The sequence below is a fragment of the Hermetia illucens genome, chromosome 1 (assembly GCF_905115235.1).
Source record: "Hermetia illucens chromosome 1, iHerIll2.2.curated.20191125, whole genome shotgun sequence".
In the NCBI taxonomy this organism is placed as follows: Eukaryota; Metazoa; Arthropoda; class Insecta; order Diptera; family Stratiomyidae; genus Hermetia; species Hermetia illucens.
In genome coordinates, this window is record NC_051849.1 from 176232229 (window position 1) to 176253110 (window position 20882).

General features: G+C 36.3%; 1 protein-coding gene across 4 annotated transcripts in view; it reads right to left on the reverse strand.

The window, feature by feature from the left end:
- Positions 1-20121, reverse strand: part of LOC119651100 (protein drumstick) — a 43466-nt gene extending 23345 nt beyond the window's left edge. Inside the window, exon 1 of one of the 4 annotated variants that reach the window (XM_038054476.1) lies at positions 19570-20121. The gene's annotated coding sequence lies outside the window, so the exon portion shown is untranslated. Of the gene's footprint in view, positions 1-16143; positions 16673-18132; positions 18554-19569 lie in introns of those variants that run through there. The other 3 variants (XM_038054459.1, XM_038054485.1, XM_038054469.1) reach the window with 3 other exon arrangements.
- Positions 20122-20882: the final 761 nt, after the last annotated feature.

Below are 20882 nucleotides of genomic sequence, written 5' to 3' on the forward strand. Positions count from 1 at the left end.
CTGCCATTCATAACGTTCTCCCATCCCTTAATTGCGCCATCAATTTTCGAAGTAGGTAATCATTATCCTTGTTTTTATCCATCCAAACCTAAACTAAGTCACCTTAATGTTAATCTTTCCGCTTATGTACCTTCAATTTTCAAGATGAAAATCTTTATCCTCAATTTACCTTTTTTCTCATCGTCTCGATTAGGATAATCATGTCTTCTCAAAAAAGAAATATACTCAGCCAATCGACCAACCCGCAAAGTCACGGCTGGATAGTGTCAAGATATTCTGGTCAGATTGTCGGCACGACCTAACAAATTGACCAAAGGAGACTTTTTTTATTTCTGGCTTTTTTTTTTAAATTCGATCGAGGAAATTAGACCTAATTCTTACAGTGTATACTCTCCCGACAAGTCTCTAGCGAAATTAAGAAGAATTTCAAGAAAGTAGTAATTTTCTGCGGCGGTTGTTTTTTGTCTCAGCGCTCAAACCCAATTCCATCAATCCAAAGGACACAAAGTGCTAATCAAAGTGTCAAAAGGATCAACTATTATAGGTTTTTCCCTCTTGGTTTTTTTAGGTGTCTGACTGAGCATGAACGGCAACTTCTTCCTACCTGTATTGAAACACATCAATCTTGTCCACACAAAGTACACAATTTATTATAAAGAGGAATGCGTGTGGTAACTTAGATACAGATTGCGACCTATACATATAAAGATGCACTGGAGATTTGCACGTAAAGTGTTCAGTTTTTCATTGAATTTATTAAGTGTTTTTAATAAGATAAAGAGGCATGAAAGTTTCGTTAATTATTTTTAACGCATTTTACCAGAAAAATCACGAATTTCTATTCAAATTAGGTAATAGTCATACCAAAGATTTCCTTTATGTATAGTAACAATTTGGCGTCAATAATAAAAAGGGAAATTGCTGCCCCTTCTACGAATATGAACAATGAAACTTCACGCTCACAATTAATTTTATATACGTTAAAATGAGTCCATTTCCGTCAATTTCCTTTATACTTATTGACAATTATTGACTCTGCAGGGGTAGTAATAATAATATCATGTTTGAGCTTGGAGGCTGATATAGCCGAAGACTAGTTCAAAATTACGATGTTTGACGAGTAAGTTCATGTATCAATGGTTCCAATCAGTTATCTCCATCTTTGGAAACCTCTAATAACATATTTCCGCAAACAGAATGACGGTATTAGTCTTATTTTTTTATTTCAAATAAAACTATCTGAGGTTTGGAGATATTATTTCATATACATGTGTACATCAACAGATCAACGCATCATGAGAAGGTCTCAGCGTCCAAAAATAAACCCCAAAAATTCTCAAACTAGCTAAAACTCATTTGCCACATGCCCGATTTTAGGGTGCAGTTCCTGAAAAATTGGCAATCCTTGGTAAATCTACATTGGGTAGTTAAGGAACACTTCAGGGTTTTCAAGGCAACCCGTCCAATATTACTGCAAAGCCTGATTGGCCAGAAAAGTATCTCACTCTGATCACCGAGAAAAACTTTAACGCACGCCATGATACCCAGGACTATAGTTAAAGAAACTCCTCCATTGTTGAATAATGCGCCACACAGCATACTGTCGTGTTGACATTATATTACTCATGGTCTTCAACATTTCAACAATGACAGCAACGATGCTGTAGCCAAAGGCTAATTCTCTAGCTAGCGAAAGAGTGTAGGCCTTTGACTTTGAACTAAATAAAAAAAATCACCTGTATGATGTAAATAACTTTTCTATTTTTAAATTTTCCATTCAATCCAACGATCACTACATTTTTATTATATTCCCACGGATTAAAACACGCAAATCCGATAATTATTCAATAGATTGAGGTAACTTTAATATAAACAACAACGCCTTCATTACATACCACCTAAACGCCCGACGGCTATTGGAAATTTTATGTGATTCAATTTTATATCTAAAGAGCTTTAACACGAAACGTTGAGCACACTAAGCTTGATTTCAGATAGATTGGTAGTCAGGTAGGCATCTAACGTATCTAAACCTAGCAATTATTGTTTCATATCTGAAGTATCATGATATGTATATAATGACCTATATGCGGATTAGATAGACTCGCTTCTAATCAGTTCAGTAGCTTTTATAATAAATTATTCAAAGGCATATATGACGTCAGTTAACGGCTTTTCCCAACTCTAGTTCCTTTTATAGTCCACGTATGCATTCAGTTCCGTATTATAATAAGATAAACTTAGTGTAACTACATATAAAGTCAGATTTATAAAGCAGAGAAAAACAACTTAAGGAAGAAGGAAGAACGAAGGAGGTCAAGAACCGATTTTATTGACCCAACTATTGAGGAAGAGTCCATATATATAGGATGGGAGAGACGCTGAATGCCTGTGCAGTATATCCTATTGTACTCGATACCCCTGGCCAGCAGGTTATCCCAGATTCTTTTACGTACCACAGGATTTTCGTTATGGAATGTGATATTGCCCTCCGTCGCTAGAGTACATCAACGCCAAGAAGACTATACACAGGGGATTCAACTCCTAGCACACTCTTTGAAATTTTATGGAGATGAAAAAGTCTTGCACATGTTCGACCGCAACGGGGGTTGCGCGAGCAAAATCCAGTGCATAAGGGCTGGTGATAATGCTTTGTATGTTATGCAGTAAAGCGGTGTGCGCCCATGATGCGAGTACCTGGTAGCCTCTGTCAGCACAGCTGTTTATGGCTTCCCACATTTCAGCGGAAGCAAAAGGCAGATTCATTTCGTATTAATAGTAATGGACCTTAATGGAATCACTGAGCGAATGAAGCTTCAAAATTCCTCTGTGGGGGCTTGGTAGAAGCAAACACACGCAACATTCTCGGCAATAGATCCATGTATGTCTATATCCGTATTGTGTGGAGGAAATAATTAGATGCATCCAGGATCAATCTTTCGGGTGCATCCTTTTCCTGTTGGAATATTAGCGTCATAGACACACCAATACCGCTTACCTACCTGATCCGTATCCGAAAGGTACACAATGGGTGCCCCTTTGCCGCTGAAGTTGCTACTCCTGTGTATAGTCTTCTTGATCAGCACCAAAAATGTGGCGCCTGATGCGTCATAGGCAGGACACTCAGGCTCTTTGCAGGATAGACACGTATCATTTTGTGAAGTTCCCATTCTGAACATATGACCAACTATTGGGTTATAGCCAGTTAGAATGCCCACAATACTTCTGGTTCTCGATAGGGCAAACCTTGCAGGAAAGAATAATTTGGTGACATTTAGTACTTGCTACTTGTCCTTATGGATCCTACTCTTGAGAGCTGCATTTATCACTATTACTAACATGCTAATCATTGACTTCAGCCCCGGCATGAGAAGAATTTAACCTTTTTTTGCCAAGGTATTTAAGATTTAATTTGTCTTTACATCACAATGGTCAGGTACCCACAACAGTTCTTTCATATTTTAGCCAAATATGATGTTCAAATAAGTTCCGCATTCCTGAAAAATTTTTAAGGCGATCGCTACAGGCTCTATGCGCTTGTCATAAATCGACCAGGTCGTCGCTCTTAAGGCCAAATATACATGAACCTGAAAACCCATTACATATTGCGCAAAAATCACTTCTCACAGTTTTCTCCGCCGGTGAAGCTAATTTTACATATTCTATCAAATGGTTGTATGAGGGTCCGAAAATCAGGGCCTGGATTCAACTCCAATATTCCAATTTCAGATTTAAACGAATTAATCTGTGAGCTGTTCTCATTCTAACCGAATAACCGATTTAAACATCAAGGATACCGTGTTTATTGCGCCGGTAATACCCGGGTTGTCAGTTGCAATGAAAACGATTCGATCTTATCTCCCCCACTACATCCATCCATCTTTGTGTCAACATTTTTGCTTCAAAGATGCCTCCTATTCCAAATAACTAATAGCAAAAAGATATTTCAGCTCTTGAGAAAGTCGGAAGAAAGCAAAAACCTTAAAGGTCCCCTTCATTTTTTAAGTAATACCATCGTGGTTCTATTTAATAATTATAATCGTTGGCGAGACAATCCAATTGGATCAATACCTTGCAGTACTCCGTAGGAGGCAATGTAGTGAGCAATGCGCTCGCCGTTATTATTATCCTCGTTTGACGCACGTACTCATTCAAAGCTGACCCCTCTCCCACCAGTGAGATTTGAACCACGACCTTCTGCTACGAGAGTCTAGCGCTCTGACAACTGAGCCATCCGGACAAGTGGTTTATTTGTCCTTTAATTTGTGGAGCTTAGGTGTGGGCTGGACGAGGTGTAGTTTTGACCAAAACTGCCACCCTCTATCTAATTTCCTAAAGCCCAGGCTAGAATAATTTGAATTGAATTGAATTTTGAATTTTCAATAGTTGACGCGCGAATGGTAACTGAGTATTGAAAAGCCTCGCGAAAATGCGTGAACAGTCGCTGCTTTGGCCGGATATCCCACCAATGAAGCATCCCTTCACGATCATTTTCCCTCTATGTGTATTCAACCAGTTACAATACCAAGGATCAATATGACTTCAAATCGAAGAAGATGTGAAAGAAGTAAGAGATTGATTTTAGAAACAGTACTGTAATAAAGAGCGACCAAAAAAGTAAACGCGAAACGGAAGTGACTGTTCCAGAGTAGTTCAGCGATGTATTTTCGCCACTCTGTTTAAGAGGATTATAGAGTAAAAGTTCAATCTCTTTTCTTTATTACGAAACCATAAGATATTTTGCATCAAAATCACTCTCTGGAGATACGGACGCTTCCTACAATGATAAACTGAAAGATGTCTTCAGTTCTCACTTTCTAGAAAAGTATTATCTTATCTACCTACCTACCTTCCTGTAAATAATTCATTCATTTTTCAACCTTTACTTGCAAGGCGGGTATTCTTAGTAATGAGAATATTTTTGCCATCACGCGACAGTACGTTATGGAGATCATGTACCACCCTATTTGACAGCAGCTTAACAACACTGCCAAGTGTTTGCCAGCGTAAATTACAGCAAGGCGTTACGCAATCAAGTTTTGTGCTGGCCTTGGAAAATCTGGTGTATTAACGCTAGAAATAATTCGGCAACCGTACGGAAATGAAAGCTTATCAGAAGTCTAGTTTTTAGGAGGCACAAAATGTTTAAAGGAGGCAGGAAGACCTCAAACTTCAGAACCGAAGACAAAGACAGACAGGTACGAGATTTTTTGAACACAGGAGGGCATTTGAGTGTTCGTATCATCTAGGATACCTTGGGAATCAATAAAATGGTTATGCACAACGTCATCAATGAGTATGTTAGGATGAGAAGGATATGCATAAAGCTCGTCCCGAAAATGTTGGCGTATGAACAGAAGCAAACCCGTAAGGTCATTTCAAAAGATCTTCTGGGATGCATTGAGGAAGACCCTGCGTTTTTAGACAACGTCATTACCGGGAATGAAACTTGGATTTTGGAGTATGATCCTGAAACTAAACGGCAAAGCAGCGAGAAGCACACTCCACAATCGGAAAAAATGGATTTTCGCATTTGCCTGTTCTTTGGGCGAAACTATAGTCAAATTTACGAAAACTGATGCAATTTGGCAAAAAAAATCTTAATTGTAAGCTTTTAAACTGGAAAAATTAAAGTTTCTTATTTGATGGAAAGAGTTATGGAATATCGAATAATGTGAAGGACATATTCCATCTAGGAACTTGGAGTTTACTGTTTATTTAATAACACGGGGATTCAGCAAAAATCAGAAACTCACGTAGTTGACGAAAAGAGTTTAAGCTAGAGAAGGACGGAATCCAAGCTCAATCTGGAGAATAAATTTATCTGCAGGTTCAAAAGGACAAGGACTTAAAAGCGAGTTAAAAATTTCAGAGTTACAGTTTTATTATATGAAAAGTCAAACCACTATAAACAGAAAAATAATAGGAATTAATACGAAAAATTCACTTCTCATGTTATTTCAAATAGCGCCCAATGTGGGAAAAGTCTCAAGCGCGTCATAATGTGAGTGTGACGTGAAAGGAAAGGAATTCTAAGAAACTTCTTGAAATGTCGATAAGTGCTTCTATGCGAATAGTAGTAGTAGTACCATATTTCGATCATCCCCAACTCTTGTCTTCATAACATTTTTTGGAAACGCTTCAAAACCTGACCCCGGTCACACATGCCTGTATTCGCTCCACTGCTAAGTGCTAAGTGCGTAAGTGTAGCCAGGCTTTAAAAAAAGCACAGAAAAATACCTGAATGCCCTATACTCCAAGAAAGAGTGAAAAGGGGACATACTATACGCAACGGTTTTATCTCTTTAAGTTGTTTGGCAAGAATAAGCATTCTATCCGCAATAATCAAATCTTCGTCATGCCTCTGGATTCTCAGTAGAGAATAGGTTCAAAAATGATGCAAATCATTTGCTTGCAGTATTTGGGAATTAGACATGGCACTTCCTAACGCTTCCCATCTCTCAAATCCATTAATAGTCGAAAAAACTTAACGTAAATAGGGACTTTGTGGGTCGAAGTTCTGGGTAGCCTCCCAGGACAATAAAAGTCATCTCCGGGTTATGGAGGCAAAGACATTACACATTACATTAGTGGCATAACTCACTCTGATCTTATCCAAAACGAAGACATTCACCATCCATATGGAGCTCCATCCGATATGGAGAAGTTACGAGGTAAGCGTCTGTTGGTTTTGTCATGTTAGCCATGCTAATGATAACTTGCTAGCTAACTAATAGTTTGATCCTCTAAGCCCACTGAAACGGGAACGGCTCGATACTGTATACGATGATTTGGAGACCTCAGAATCCCGTAATCATCAACCTTATAGCCGACGAAACTAGCGAACTTTACCCTTCTTCCGCTTCATCCGAAATCTGGTGCACAATAATATATAGACGTGAATGATTCCACATACATCTAGGTACTTACACGATTAGTCAATGTTAAATATTAGCTTGAATTCTAAAGGAAGTACAAAGTAAACAATGTAAGAATATTCCCACAAGGCGGCGTTATAACATCTTTACTAGTTTGCATCCAGGGATCAACATTCTGGAAAATAATTATACACATATACATAGCCATCCGTGAGAATTTGTGAATTACTATTATTCCCTAAAATTCCACTGGTCATTGTTTTCCAATAAAAATTTCTGAATTTTATTCATAACTGGTCTCGTCAAAAACCACAACTAATGGATCAACAAGAAAGATACGAATTGTTATGGGTAACAAATTGGATTTGAAGAAAAGATCAGTTCCATTTTCGGTGATGGAAAACCAAGTGATCATGCTGTGAGCACATGTTTTACTGCTTTGAGAATTATGCTACAAGGAAATTGTTTTGCAACACAAAACAATGATCGAAGAGTATTGGAAAGATTTATCCCATCTATCTTGAATAAAAAGTTCTTTATTCATATATATTTTTGGGTGAATGTCGCTAATTATAATAGATAGATTATAATAATGCACATGGAACTACCAATATATGCAAGTCCCATTTCCGAATGATTGAACCTTGAAAATGAACATCACCCTTGGTCGTCATGAGGGATGGGAAATTAGCAAATATAAGATTCTTATGCTCATAAAATGATATATAATTATCAATAAGTTATTCTTTCTACAAAACGAACATCAAAATAGAAACAATTAAAATAATAAAATAAAAGATACATCATTAGATAACGTTCTGAGTTGCATCTATTTTGTGTGCACCAAAACACTATGAAACAGGTACACTAACATTATTTTTAATTGAGAAAACCTGTAAAATCTTGTTTTGCCAACAAAGTAATATTGAAGACTATTCAGATATATTATTGATAGTAGCACAATGAATAAAACTGTAGCCCAGTAATAAATCTGTCGCTTACGGTTAAGTGCAAAATTTGATATTTATCTGCATTTGCATGAAAAGATTCATTATTTCTAAACTTGTCTTAATTACATATTACAGGTGCTCAACGACCGCTTAGTATCTTCAACGATTTTCATTTATTTATAGATATCAACCTTTGACAAGTGCAAATAAATCATTTCTCTCCTTGACTACTCATATCGAACAAGTTTTGTAATTAACAAATATCTATCCGTGTGAATATGATGCATGGCTCTAAGAAAAATTAATTGATAAAATCTAACTATTAATGATAAATATTACGCGGAAAGTTACTCAAAGAGCTTAAGCATGAGAACTGAAAGCTAGCACTAGAAAATCAATAGAAACCGCTAACCACTTTTCGCCTTTCTTTATAAAAATGAACTTTTGCTGCGTTTTCAAATTCACATGAAATGAATAGTGCTAAGTTAGTTCCCGTCACGATCTAGTAGCCAACTTATTGATTGCTACATAAGTAATTAAAATCCCGTAATATTAATAATAAAACACCATTTTATTCTAACAAAACGTATAATGACCGTCAAGACTCGTGATGGAGTATGAATAATTAAAATTACAACAGTAGCAAGTAACTACTCGGCGAAGACGTATCTTAATCATGTAAGCAATTATACAATACAAGTTGAATGCATGTATTTAGATGTTCAAGTTTACACGGATCAATTTACAGGGTTTCTATAAAAACAAAACAGTAGAGAACAATAAAGACATTAAGCAGACTCACCTTTCGTTTCATATGAAAATTAATGAAGAGTGAAAAATTGCACTCCTTCAGAGGCGACCCCGGTTGATTGTTAATTATTTAAAGCTACTTCTATGGAAATTTCAGTTGAGACTGTAATCATAGGTTAATTTGCATTACAATAGTCAATGTAATTGCTTAAGTAAGGAGCGAGGCGTGGGAGTGCTACTAAGTTTTTTAATTAGTTTTCTCTTTAAGTCTTTGTTTTGCAGGAGAGTAACTCTAATTGCAATAACGATTTTATACTTTCAATCATCCGACACCAATAACATCTAATATTTTGAAACTCATTCAACGGCTCTTCAATGGCGCGACAAGCCAAATCAGTTTTTGGTTCCAGTATATATTGTGTGGCATGGATCGCTACTGCCAAACTACCATCCCTTTATTCTCCGCAATTGTCCATGGCGGCTTATACAAGTTAATACCTTATCATATCCTTACCATATCGTGACATATTTAGGTAGGTAACGGCAGTCACGTAGAGAATATGGTGGAGAGCGCTCAGCAAAAAAAGCTAGAGGAAGATATAGGTAAGAAGTGCAAAAAAGGACACTGAACCATCTTCAGTTTTGCAATATATTCCGTTTCCATCTAGAATTTTTCCAGCAAGACCTCTTTCAATTCTTAATATATTCACCTACCTATATTTACGTTTAACTGAAAATTTGATTGAGTGAAAATGTCCTGCGACAGTCTCACCCGTTAAATTCGAAAATAATATTTTGGATCTGAACTTTGCCACAGATTTTGACCTGGAATAGCTTCATTTATTATATATTTAGATAAGCCGAACTTTCAACTTACGCTAAACCTTGTAAACTATTTAGCAATTTTGCTTAGCTTTCACACAACAAATGGCAGTTAAACGACTAGAATACTTCTATTCTAAATGTGTACCCTCATAAGGGTGAAATATGGGCGGTTAATGTCATTAGAGTATTGCTAAAGGTGCAAGAAATAAAGAACTGGCGACTGTAATGGATAAAGCTACTCGTATTCAAGAAATTGTAAACGGGTTAGGCTTTCCATGGGCTGCGATGATGACTAGAGAATACCTACTACTTCCGCCATGGATTTATAATTGGGTTAACCTCATGCACAATCTTACGGTCATAAAAGGTATGTAGCTGGAAGCGCAGTATTCACCAGCTGGTAGAAAAACTTCTATCCGGGAGAAAAAAGTTTCCTTAAATTGGGCCTAATTATCCCCAAGGAGCCAACAATAAAAATCTGTTGCAATGTACTCATCTCTCCATTGATCTCAGTAAATTTGTACCTGCATTATACCGACAATTTCATTCATCACCTTGTCTGTTTAAATCGAAGTGTTCATTGCTATCGACCCTAGAAAATTTACGTTAAATTTCCAAGATTTTGCTGGGCAGTTGATACATGAAATTTGGTTCTACCACCACACACTTCAAAAGACAAAATAGTGAAATGATTGACTGCAAACAATGAACTGGCTGCGAATACGATAATATGCCTCCTTAAGCTTCTGAGATGGTCAGTATTTTTTGGATAGCCCCAGACATATGTTTAAATGGTGTCTTGAAAAAGATAAACCAATCACGGGGATATATTACGCGTCATTACTTGACAACCTGAAGGTAGACAAAAACTGTAATACCAGAAAAATAAAAAGTGATTTGAACTAACACATAACACATAATTCATGAGCTCTGCCCCAGAATGGCTATTTCTCCTTAAAGCTAATCTTATCCTAGAGTGCAGCACAAAATACCTCGAAAGCTTTTTTGACAAAGGGCAGACTGGTTTTCGCTCTGGACTCTCCTGTACCGATATTTTTGAAAAGAGTGCGGAGTTTAGATGGATCGGCGCTTCACCTGCCTCTCATCGGTTTCGAAAGCGTTTTCGATAGCATAAGCAGGCAGGGTATCTGGAATACTCTGCGCAGAAGGGGCATTCCGGAGTAACTAATAACTATGTCGATATTTGACGGTGCAAAATGTAGCGTGCTGCGGCAAGTTAAAATCTCAGAGGGCTTTGAAATCCAAAATAAAGTTTTGCGGGATTCCATCTTACCGCTCATGTTATTCGTTGGCGTTACTATTGACATTCTCCACGCTGCCTTGGCCGAGAGACATGGATGGCTCTAGATTCCAACTTCCCTCAAGCACCTTGATGACACACATGCTTATTGCATGGCCTTCAACCAAACAACTCTGGATTTGGAGGAGGAGGCAAACAAAGTTCACTACTTCAAGCTTCAGCTACAGTGGCTTTGTACTGATGAAGGGGGTAAGTTGCTGCCGAAATACATATTTACATTGAAAACTAAAAATTGTGGTTTCGAGGAAGCTACCCCTTGTCTATAAATTTAAGCCTAGGCTACAAATAGCAGACAAAAATCTAATCTCTTAGGAGCAATGTGATTGCGTAAAATTTTGCGTTAAATTCGACAAATCGTTCACGGAAGCTTTTTAAGTGCTGCAGCAAGCCTTTGGTGGTGAAGTGATGAGTTGTTCACGGTGTCATGAGTGGTTTAAACGGTTCAAGCAAGGCAGAACATCAACGGAAGATGACCCTCGTTCAGGAAGGCCTTCAACCTCAATTGACGACTTTTATGTGGCCAGAGTGTCCTTGCGCATTCCAATCAACGTTTGACGATTCGAGAGATGCCAAAGGATTGCGACGATTTCGATCCAAAAATTGCAGATGAGAAGGGTTGCAGCCAAGTTTATTCCACGACTGATGAAAGAGGATCAAAAGGCGTATCGCCTGGAGGTTTATCAGGAACTCTTGGAAATGACCAATGCTGACGGAAACTACTTGAAAACCATCAGTACATATGACGAATGCGGAGTTTATAGCTGCGACGTGGAAACCAAGATGCAGTCGTCCCATTGGAAGTCAAAAAAATCACCAAGACCAAAAAAAGCTCGCCAAGTGAGAAACCGTTAAAGTGATGCTCACTGTTTTCTTCGATTCGAATGTTAGATGTCATCCGTCATGAATTCCTTCCGCAAGGTGAGGCAACTGATCCTTATCGATACCTCCAAACCCTGAGAACTTTACGCCAGAAGATTCGCCGGAAAAGGCCAGAATTGTAGGCAACAGGCGAGTAGTTTTTCCACCACGACAACGCGCCTTGTCACACCGCGCTACTCATTCGCGAGTTTTTTGCCAAAAACTCGATGACAACCCTTCTCCATCCCCACTATTCTCCTGACCTGACTCCGGGTGACGATAGAAGAGCTCAAGGAAAAAACGCTAGAGCAGCTGAACAACATCCATGAAACAGAGTTTTCCAGATGAACGGAACACCGGTGGGAGAAGTGTATTCGCTTCCAAGGAGAAGAGGATAAATTAGAGTTATTGAGAGGCCTTGAACTTTTTGATCAGACCTCGTAAAATTGAACAAAGAAATAAATTCAAAAACAACACATTAACTTTTAAATTTTTATAAGGATGAAATCACAAAACTTCTATTTTAAATATAAGATTATTCGTTGAAAAGAAAAGACTGTACTGAGCCTCCTAGTATTACTACTACTATTGAGACTTAACTAGTCTCGTAAAAGGGAACTAGAAAGGCATATTTTGAAGCTTGGTCTACGTACTTTAAAGCGTTACGCAAAATATGAATATTTGAAGACACTATTTATATTCTTTACAGTATTAGTCCCCGAGAATTGAATTAGATTTCACATTATGATCGACTGACCAACGTTTCATTAGATAACATCGACCTTTTTAATTATTAATTATGTCCTCTCATCTTCACGAAAAAACAAGCTTCTTTCATCACTGTCGCCCCTAGCTTATGACAGTATGCCTGGACTATTGTCTAGCAATTCCCAGAAGTTCACCCCTAACTACGACTGATTACAGCATAACATGCGGGGGTGAACAATTTATAATATAAGAGGACAAATTTAAATTAATGGAAGTTTCAAAGCTGAACATTTTACTCTGTATAGATAAAATATGATATTAAAGGTGGATAGACCTAATTTCCTTTATGATTGCGGCTAATTCGTATTGTGAGTGTGATTTAATTGAGCCCATTGGTCCTTATTACGAGAGATAGATGTTGAAAGGAACAGCTTTTATCGCATACTCAATGCTTAACAATTTTCGATCGATGTATTTTCTAATAATCCAAGTTCACAAAAGCAAAATAGCTAAAGATACTTCTCCATTCTCACAAGATTTTCTCAAACGAAATACCATTTAGAAAATGCTCCAGTTTGTGGCGAAATGTAGTGAGAAAAACAGTACTTCAGAAAAAATGCTGAGCGTTTTTAATTAATGGCGAACTTACATTCACAGGTTACAATATGACTTTTTTCTTTCAAGAAAACAATGAGTGATATTAAGAATAAATAACTAAATAATTCGAAATAATCAAATACGATAAAAGTCAATCCCAGGGATGATCAACTTGAAACGGAAGTGCAATATTATCGTGGGGAAGGTAATTTTTGATACAAAGGACTTGAAACAATGTAAATGAAAGAGGCTAGCAACCCAAATAAAATAAAAGATAAAAGGACACTTTTGTACTACTTTAGAAAATCTCGTAAGGGAGATTCTGGTAGAAATTTGCTACTGGAAAATCAACTAACAGCTTTTCCGTACCAAACCGTAGCATTTTCATAATCTCCAGATTAAACCACTAATAAACTAGTTTTCGCAGTCATTGTAATATATATTACAAAATATTACAGAACAGTTATGCATCATTATGGAATTATTTGTATTTCGAAAGTTGGAATTCATGGGTCCTCTGTAACTTCCTTTGGCTCTGTAGATAAATTACAAGTTAACCTTTATTCTTTTTGACAATTCTAACCCAAAATGGGAAAAGCTTTTGTCAGTCACAGAAATATAAACTAGAAAGTAACCGAAAATGTTACTACTGATGTAGTTGCTAATTGAAGATATAATCCATCAGAATTAAACGCAGGTTGTTTCCATATTTAAGCTTTGTTTGTTTGTTGTGTATTAATAAATTTGAGAGTAGTTCCCAGCTTTACTTCAGGATATATGTTATCCTTGCTCTCATAGTAAACGTTATTGTTGAATTACCTGATTGGAAGAAATAAGTATGGGTACAGGTTCTAATGTTAAATATATTCGCGATCAACCAATTCTAAGGCAAACGCATAGAATGGCCAAGGTTGTGATTTGAAAATTATTGCAATTTTGAAGAAATCCAAAAAAAACGGAAACTGATAATGATGTCTTATTGTCAACTTGAACATTGAAGCGTCGGTCTGAACAACTTGGTATAATTTGATACTGTCCCTCAAAAAAAGGAAAATTGTGGGAGAAAATGAAGGAGCTAAATATGAATATAAAACATTCACAGGGGATGACCAGGGAACGATAGAACTTGAATTAAAAGTTATTTCAAAATTATTTTACAAGAAGTAAGTCTGATTAATTTCAGTCTTGAATCCTCATCAAAGGTATTGTGAGACTAGTTTATTTCATTTCGAATACAGCCAATGGAAAAGTTCAAAAGTTCCACCCTTTCTGTATGCAAGCGGGAGTTAAAAAGTCCCCTTTAATGATGATGTGCGTGGTGGCGAAGGGAAGATCCTAGACTAGCATACCAGAAAATTTCTCAGGAAGCTCTTATCCACCCGAAGTACCATCATATTCCTTTGGCTACCAAATTGAAAATAAAAGGTTTATAACAGAATAAACCTTACGAAGGTATGGCTACGAAATGTACTTATTTCTCAATGCATTGAATCTTGTACTCAGAGTGCATCTCGATAAATGGAAAGTATAATTAGCACTAAAGCTGGATGAACAAAATATTCAGATCTTTTAGATAAATATATTTTATTGAAAATCCTAATTTTAATAATTTCATTTTGCTTTTTACATGTTTTTGAGCACAGTTTGTTCTATTTCAAAACTCAAAACGCAATGTATCAAAATTTTCTTGGTATTCATAATTGTACTTAAGATCTCCAGATAACAAATGACGGCTGCTTCTTCTTGAGGACAAAATGGCACAATTTTTTTTCATGCACGTAACACCATGACATGCGCAAATCATTTTTCTTTATAATAATACAATCATTAAGTATTTGATATACAACGGTGGACACATTTCTCCATTAGTAGCTAGAAGTGCTGCCAAAAAGTAGCCATTCAGATTAATCACGAAGGATTTTGAGAAAAATCTTGATTTAAGAGGCTGAGACCCCCTATTACTCAAGATAGTGAAACCCCAATAAATTTTTTGTCTTGTTATTGAACCATGTTTTTATTCATTACTGCGCTACTATAAAAATGTTTTCCTGAACTGATATTTAAAGTTCATTTGATGATCGCTACCTGAATGTAACCGGAAGCTCTCAAAATAAATTTGAATTTCTATGGATTCTATACTTTCTTGCTAGCGACATTATTGGATAATTTAATCTCATTTGAATGTCAACGAATTTGTTAGGCTTCATCTTCGGATACTCCGGATTTCTGCATCGAAAAATTACACTATTCTTAATCGACACTACCAATTATTAATTATATCGACTTCATAAGAGGCTTTAGAGTACATTTTGTCAATTTAGAATAAAGTATAGCGAAGGCGACGAAATAGCACATATAGAAAAAATCAAAACAATAGATTTTTTCTATATGAAAAAAATAGAAAAAATTAAAACAATAGATTTTTTCTATATGTGCTATTTCGGCCCACAGTAGCATCTTTTGTTGAACAGATTTAACAGAAGTTCACTTGAAAGACACCCTAGGGCCGAGACGCTGAAGATATAAAAAAATTAAAATAGCAAATCCTTAAGTTTTATTTTATCTATTTACACTTTTATGTCATACTTCAAGATTTTTCATCTTATCTGACGAAAGTTTCATTTGAGAAATGCAATGTTTCATAAGAATACCAGTAGGCCGAAAAATATAAATAAATAAAAAATATATTCTATAAAATGTGATCGAAAATTCTCTCTCTAAAATTTCGTGCTATGAGACCACCAGCACGTTGATTGAATAGTTTAAAATTCTTGATCATTACGTCTATCTACCAATATAATATTATTGCATGTAAATCGTTCAATTTAAAATAGAAAGGTGGAAAGGGGAATCATATTTCATTTCTAACTAATTTATTCATTCATTCATAAAGTAGCAAATACGTAATATTGAATGTCTGAAATATATCATAAAAAAAATAATTATTCATAGTGAAATGAAGCCAAATTTGCTGCTGATGAAAAGAAAGGTACAAATGGTACCAAACTGTCAAATGCATTTCGGACTTGAAACATCAACCTAGTTTGAAAACATTTCACTAACATCTCGACCCCCCGTAATATGATAATTGTATACAGTGCATCTAAAAAAATTTAGCATAATTTTCTTGATGTGATTTTATCAATGTAGCCTTATAGTGTGAAATAGCACGAATGAGCTACAAAAGTACATTCCCAGCCATATGCATGCATATTTAAATAATTAAGCACCCAATTAGGTATAGTTTCAGACTTACCTAGTTCGTTGTTACAAAACAAAACCAGTAATAAAATTTTATATGGATATTCAATACTGGGCCGACTATCTCCAGGTCATTCACAACTAAACCACTAACTATTCATCAAGAGTGCTATAAAAATCACGGCACAATGCATTTTCTCCTTAAAGTCCAGTTATATAATTTTCATTCATGAATTAGTGTATTCCGAATTTTATTTTACTATTCTTTTCGCTCTCTTAAATAATAAAATTTCAATAAATTACGTATTTATCACGAATATCACACCATATGACGATATATTATACACAGCAATAAACAGTAGCTAGTATTAAATAGCAAGAATGAAATTCCGATACTATTTATAAGTCCGAACGAATGAACGAGCGAAAAGCAAGACCAGTTAGTTGACGAAATACCCCAAAGTATCTTAGAGTATCAGTAAAGAAGTAGTCTACGAAAAATTGAAACACTGACAAAATCCGTTCACCAACAACAGAGTCACCAACAACCAACAACTATTGCTGGCCAACAAGTAGTAAAAGGTAACGAAACATTGCTCGGAAGTCAGATCTCCTCATCCAATAACATCGCGTAAAACTAGTAGCCAGTAGCGACGTACGACTACCGCTCAGCCTGTCTCGCTCACGCCTCCAGCACTGTTAAGGTGCTTACTCGTCTGGCGGTATATACATATATATATGTATATAAATGAGCCAGCTTGGTCTGACGTTGCGATGAATAAACACAATATCTTAGCCTGCTTGCTGACTATATACTCGGTCCAGTACGTTACTGAGCGCACCGCACACAAAACTGGTCCGTAGTAGCTGAGCAGTTATAGAGGAAATGTAGCAAAAATGTGGAAAATTCAAATGATTTTTTTTATGGAATATTTCCGTTGAAGATCGACAAAATCGGATGAAGAAAAATTTCACTTGACTAATTTTATTATAATGAGGTTTTTTCTAGTATTTAGTTGGAGGTTCGTCATAAAAAAAAGAAATGATTTCCCGTCAAATTTCCATCTTGAACTTGGCCTCAAAAAGTGTCGCCAATGATGAAGACAAAGAAGATTCAAGAAACAATTTAGTACGGTCATAACTTTGGAAATGCACTAAAAAAGCCTATAAAATGGGGCAAGCGCTGTCTGTCCCAGTATGAATACTTCCCACATAAATATAGTATACTGATTAGTACGCACGCATGCGCAAGTGGTTTTTCTTTGAACGCATTGCGCACAAAGCGGATAGACTACTGTGTTGCGCATACCTCCAGCAATAATCGCTCAGCGACACGAAGGCAAAAAACGACGGAAAGGTTCCATAGCCCAAACCTACTGCGCAAACGTAGTTAAACAGAGACGACTACAGCATTACGCACCAACACCACCACAAACTGGTCATGGGGAGAATGAGTGCGCATTCGCAGCGAGGTTCACACATGCCTACGAATCAACCTCGGTAAGTCAGTGAGTCATCGCCTGCTTTGCCTCGCACATATCATCATCATCATCTCCATCATCATCACAATCACTACTTCGTCATTCAGTGAACGTGAACAATGTAGTGCGCCGCAGCAAACACACATGAGGGGGATAGACAATGTGCAAATGAGATGCATGCATTCAAATGTATGAAAGAACAAGTAGTTAGCAGCCGAAAAAAGGCAACTAAATCAATGGTATCCCGAAAGGGAGGCGCTTAAGACCAGTAGCTGATTAGTGCCTGCTGCCGATAAATTATATGATATATATTGTAGATGTATTACGCCGTGCAAGCGAGATAGAGAACATGAATGTGTAATACCAGTAGCAAAATCTAGTTGGATGCTTGCTCACTACTTGTTTGGTGGCGCTATGATTCCCTGTCTACTGTGTTACGCGCCATTGTCTCCCCAAGTGGAAATACCACCCAGTTGTGTTTGGTTTCGCTGAGCAATATGGAATTTTTGATGCGACACAATAGGCGACCGTTAAATAAATTTGATAAAGTTGAATGAACTTACCCAAAATTATTGGAACGTGTTATGAAATTATTATAATTTACACAAATCACTGAAATTTTTTTAAAATTATCTTCCTAACTGAGTGGGAAGTTCATATTTAAGGGCACTTTTTACTTTTAGTTTTTACCGAAATTCTTAGTTTTTTCAACATTACATCAACTATAATCAAAATTCAGGGATAGACATAAAAGACACTCAATATTTTCGAATAAATTTTCATAAAATTAAATTTTATTTAGAGAAATTATAATTAAAGTCGAATCAATTCAAATTCACTGGATAATCTTCAAGATTCTATCTAAAGTTTCAATAGTTATTAAAGCCAATTTGCGTAAATTTAAATGGCACTTCCGAACGCTTCCGTACGCCACGATCAACTAACTGACCTGTTACTTGGTCTGACTTGAACTCACTAACTGATTTGTTGATTGTTGGTTGCTACAGATGGCGTCTTACTTTATTTTATTTTTTATGTATATAATTAACGCTATTGTTGTTGTCGTACCTGCCTTTACTGCAGTAATCATATTTACATTCTCTGTTTATTTTTTCATATTTTACGTCGTTGATTTTTCGTTACATTTCATTTTTACAGACAAACATGAATGGGTTTATATACGTCTAAATGAATATAAATGAGTATAAACTGCGTTGTTCAATAATCTATATACATACTGTAGCCAGAGCATATAGAAATTCAGAAGACCTCATATTTGAGAAGAATGTCAAAGTTGGTACACGGATGAGTATATGCTTGATGTATATGGACCTCACAAAGAGCACCCGCCATATTCATATTTTATATATATTGCATGTATTTAATAATTTTTATGTGCTCATCTGATTATACGTTTAGTCTGTATATGAAAGTATACAAGAAGTAGGTGGATATATTATATATCAATGAGAAAACTATAAGAGGGCGTATCACACACCAAGCAGTATTAACTGGAACATAGCATCAGTGGAGGAACCAAACTACACACAGCCAAACTTAAGGGGTATGTTGCAATATTTGATAAATTCAGTGCAAATATTATATATACGTAGCTAACGTTATTAGATATATAATGACATAGCCAATAAAATGTCAATGAAAATTAGAAAATACAAACATATAATACCTTTTTACCAATAATACCGACGGAACTATTTCAAACAAGATACTTAAATCAATGATGTTGGATATATCTGGCATTTTAGATCGCCTTCTCTATTGGCTTTCATATATCAAAGCATCTACAGAGAGACGCAACAAAAATTAGATGAACCATTTAGTCTTTAATGAATTGAGCACTATATATGGACATAATACAATTCAAATATGAATTATTATTTTTCCCAATTACTAGGTTAACAGAAACAAAAATTCTTTCCAATATGATGAAATATATAGATATTATCGCAAGATGCAAGATAAAAAAATTTGAATCTTACCTTTTGATGTAAAAGCGCCGGCACTGCAAATTTATAAATAGCACTCCAGAGTTTTATTATTATTTCGAATGTAAGTTTATCACCGTGCACAACACAACTTCAAATCATAAATTTTCGTTCACAAGAAGATAAGTCACTTTACACCGAAATAAATTCCACTTGGCTTATTTTAGAATTTCTTTTTTTCTAGAGCAACCGAACCAAGCAAGCAAGATTGTAGTTCTATAAATTTGAGGTGTTTTTCCACTAACTCTCTACCAAGAATTAGTACCACCAACAAATAATTAAATCTTTCCAAAAAAATCAACAATTCAACTTCCAAAAGGCTTCGTAATACAAGTAGATATGTATATCACTAATATACGAAACAGATATCTTTTTTAATATGTCTAGTAGCCAGTATAGATACTCAGATACTGTACTTAAATTTTCGTATTTAATTCAATCACGACGCAGCGATCTTGCACTATATGTGAATGAAGAAATATATTTTAGTGTACTGTCCGTTGAGTCGGTAGCCTTTTTCCACAGGTATATGATCGATCTACCTCACCTGAATTCCCAACAGAAAGGTAGCCAGACCCTCCGTACTACTACCTGTGTCTGGCTTGGCAGCCTACTCTCCCGCTCTACATACCTTTTACTTCTTCATTCATACATTTAGCAGTCGAGCCGTGTATACCGTGGATATATAAGTTGAACTGTGTGACTCTTGGCGTTGGGAAATCGTGTGATGGTAGTTGTGATCAAGTGCCTACCATCCTACCCATCTGCCTACCAGAGTTCTTGTGGTGCTGCTGCTACTCAACGCAAAGTGCTTCTTTAATGGATACAAAAACAATTTCGAAAGAAGTAGAATTCATGACTGGTAGCGTTGAAGACGGTCACCCCCTGCAGCCCACTAATTCTACGAGTCTTATGTATATTTCATTACTTTATTCATTCTATTTATTATAAAGTATCTTTTTCAAATCCGCTCTCCCTACTTTGAATCTACTGGCAATCGGATTATTCAAAATAGGCCGGGTGGCTTTTCTTCACTTTTAGCTTTAGAAAAAATCTTTTGAATTCACCCAATGTGCCCCACTCTTTGGGGCTTCAACCAATTCCGGTCACTTGATTTTCGTAGCAATTCTTTATAGCTTCCGTGGGAATTACTCCATCCTCACTCGAAGCCCCGCCCCACTCAATTTCGGGACCGCCTCACTTTGTAGGAATCAAACGTGTCTATGGAAGTGCTAATAAGAGTAATGAAAGTTGGGCGCAGGTAAACACAGGTAGGAGGCAGCTTATATACGTACATACGAATTCTT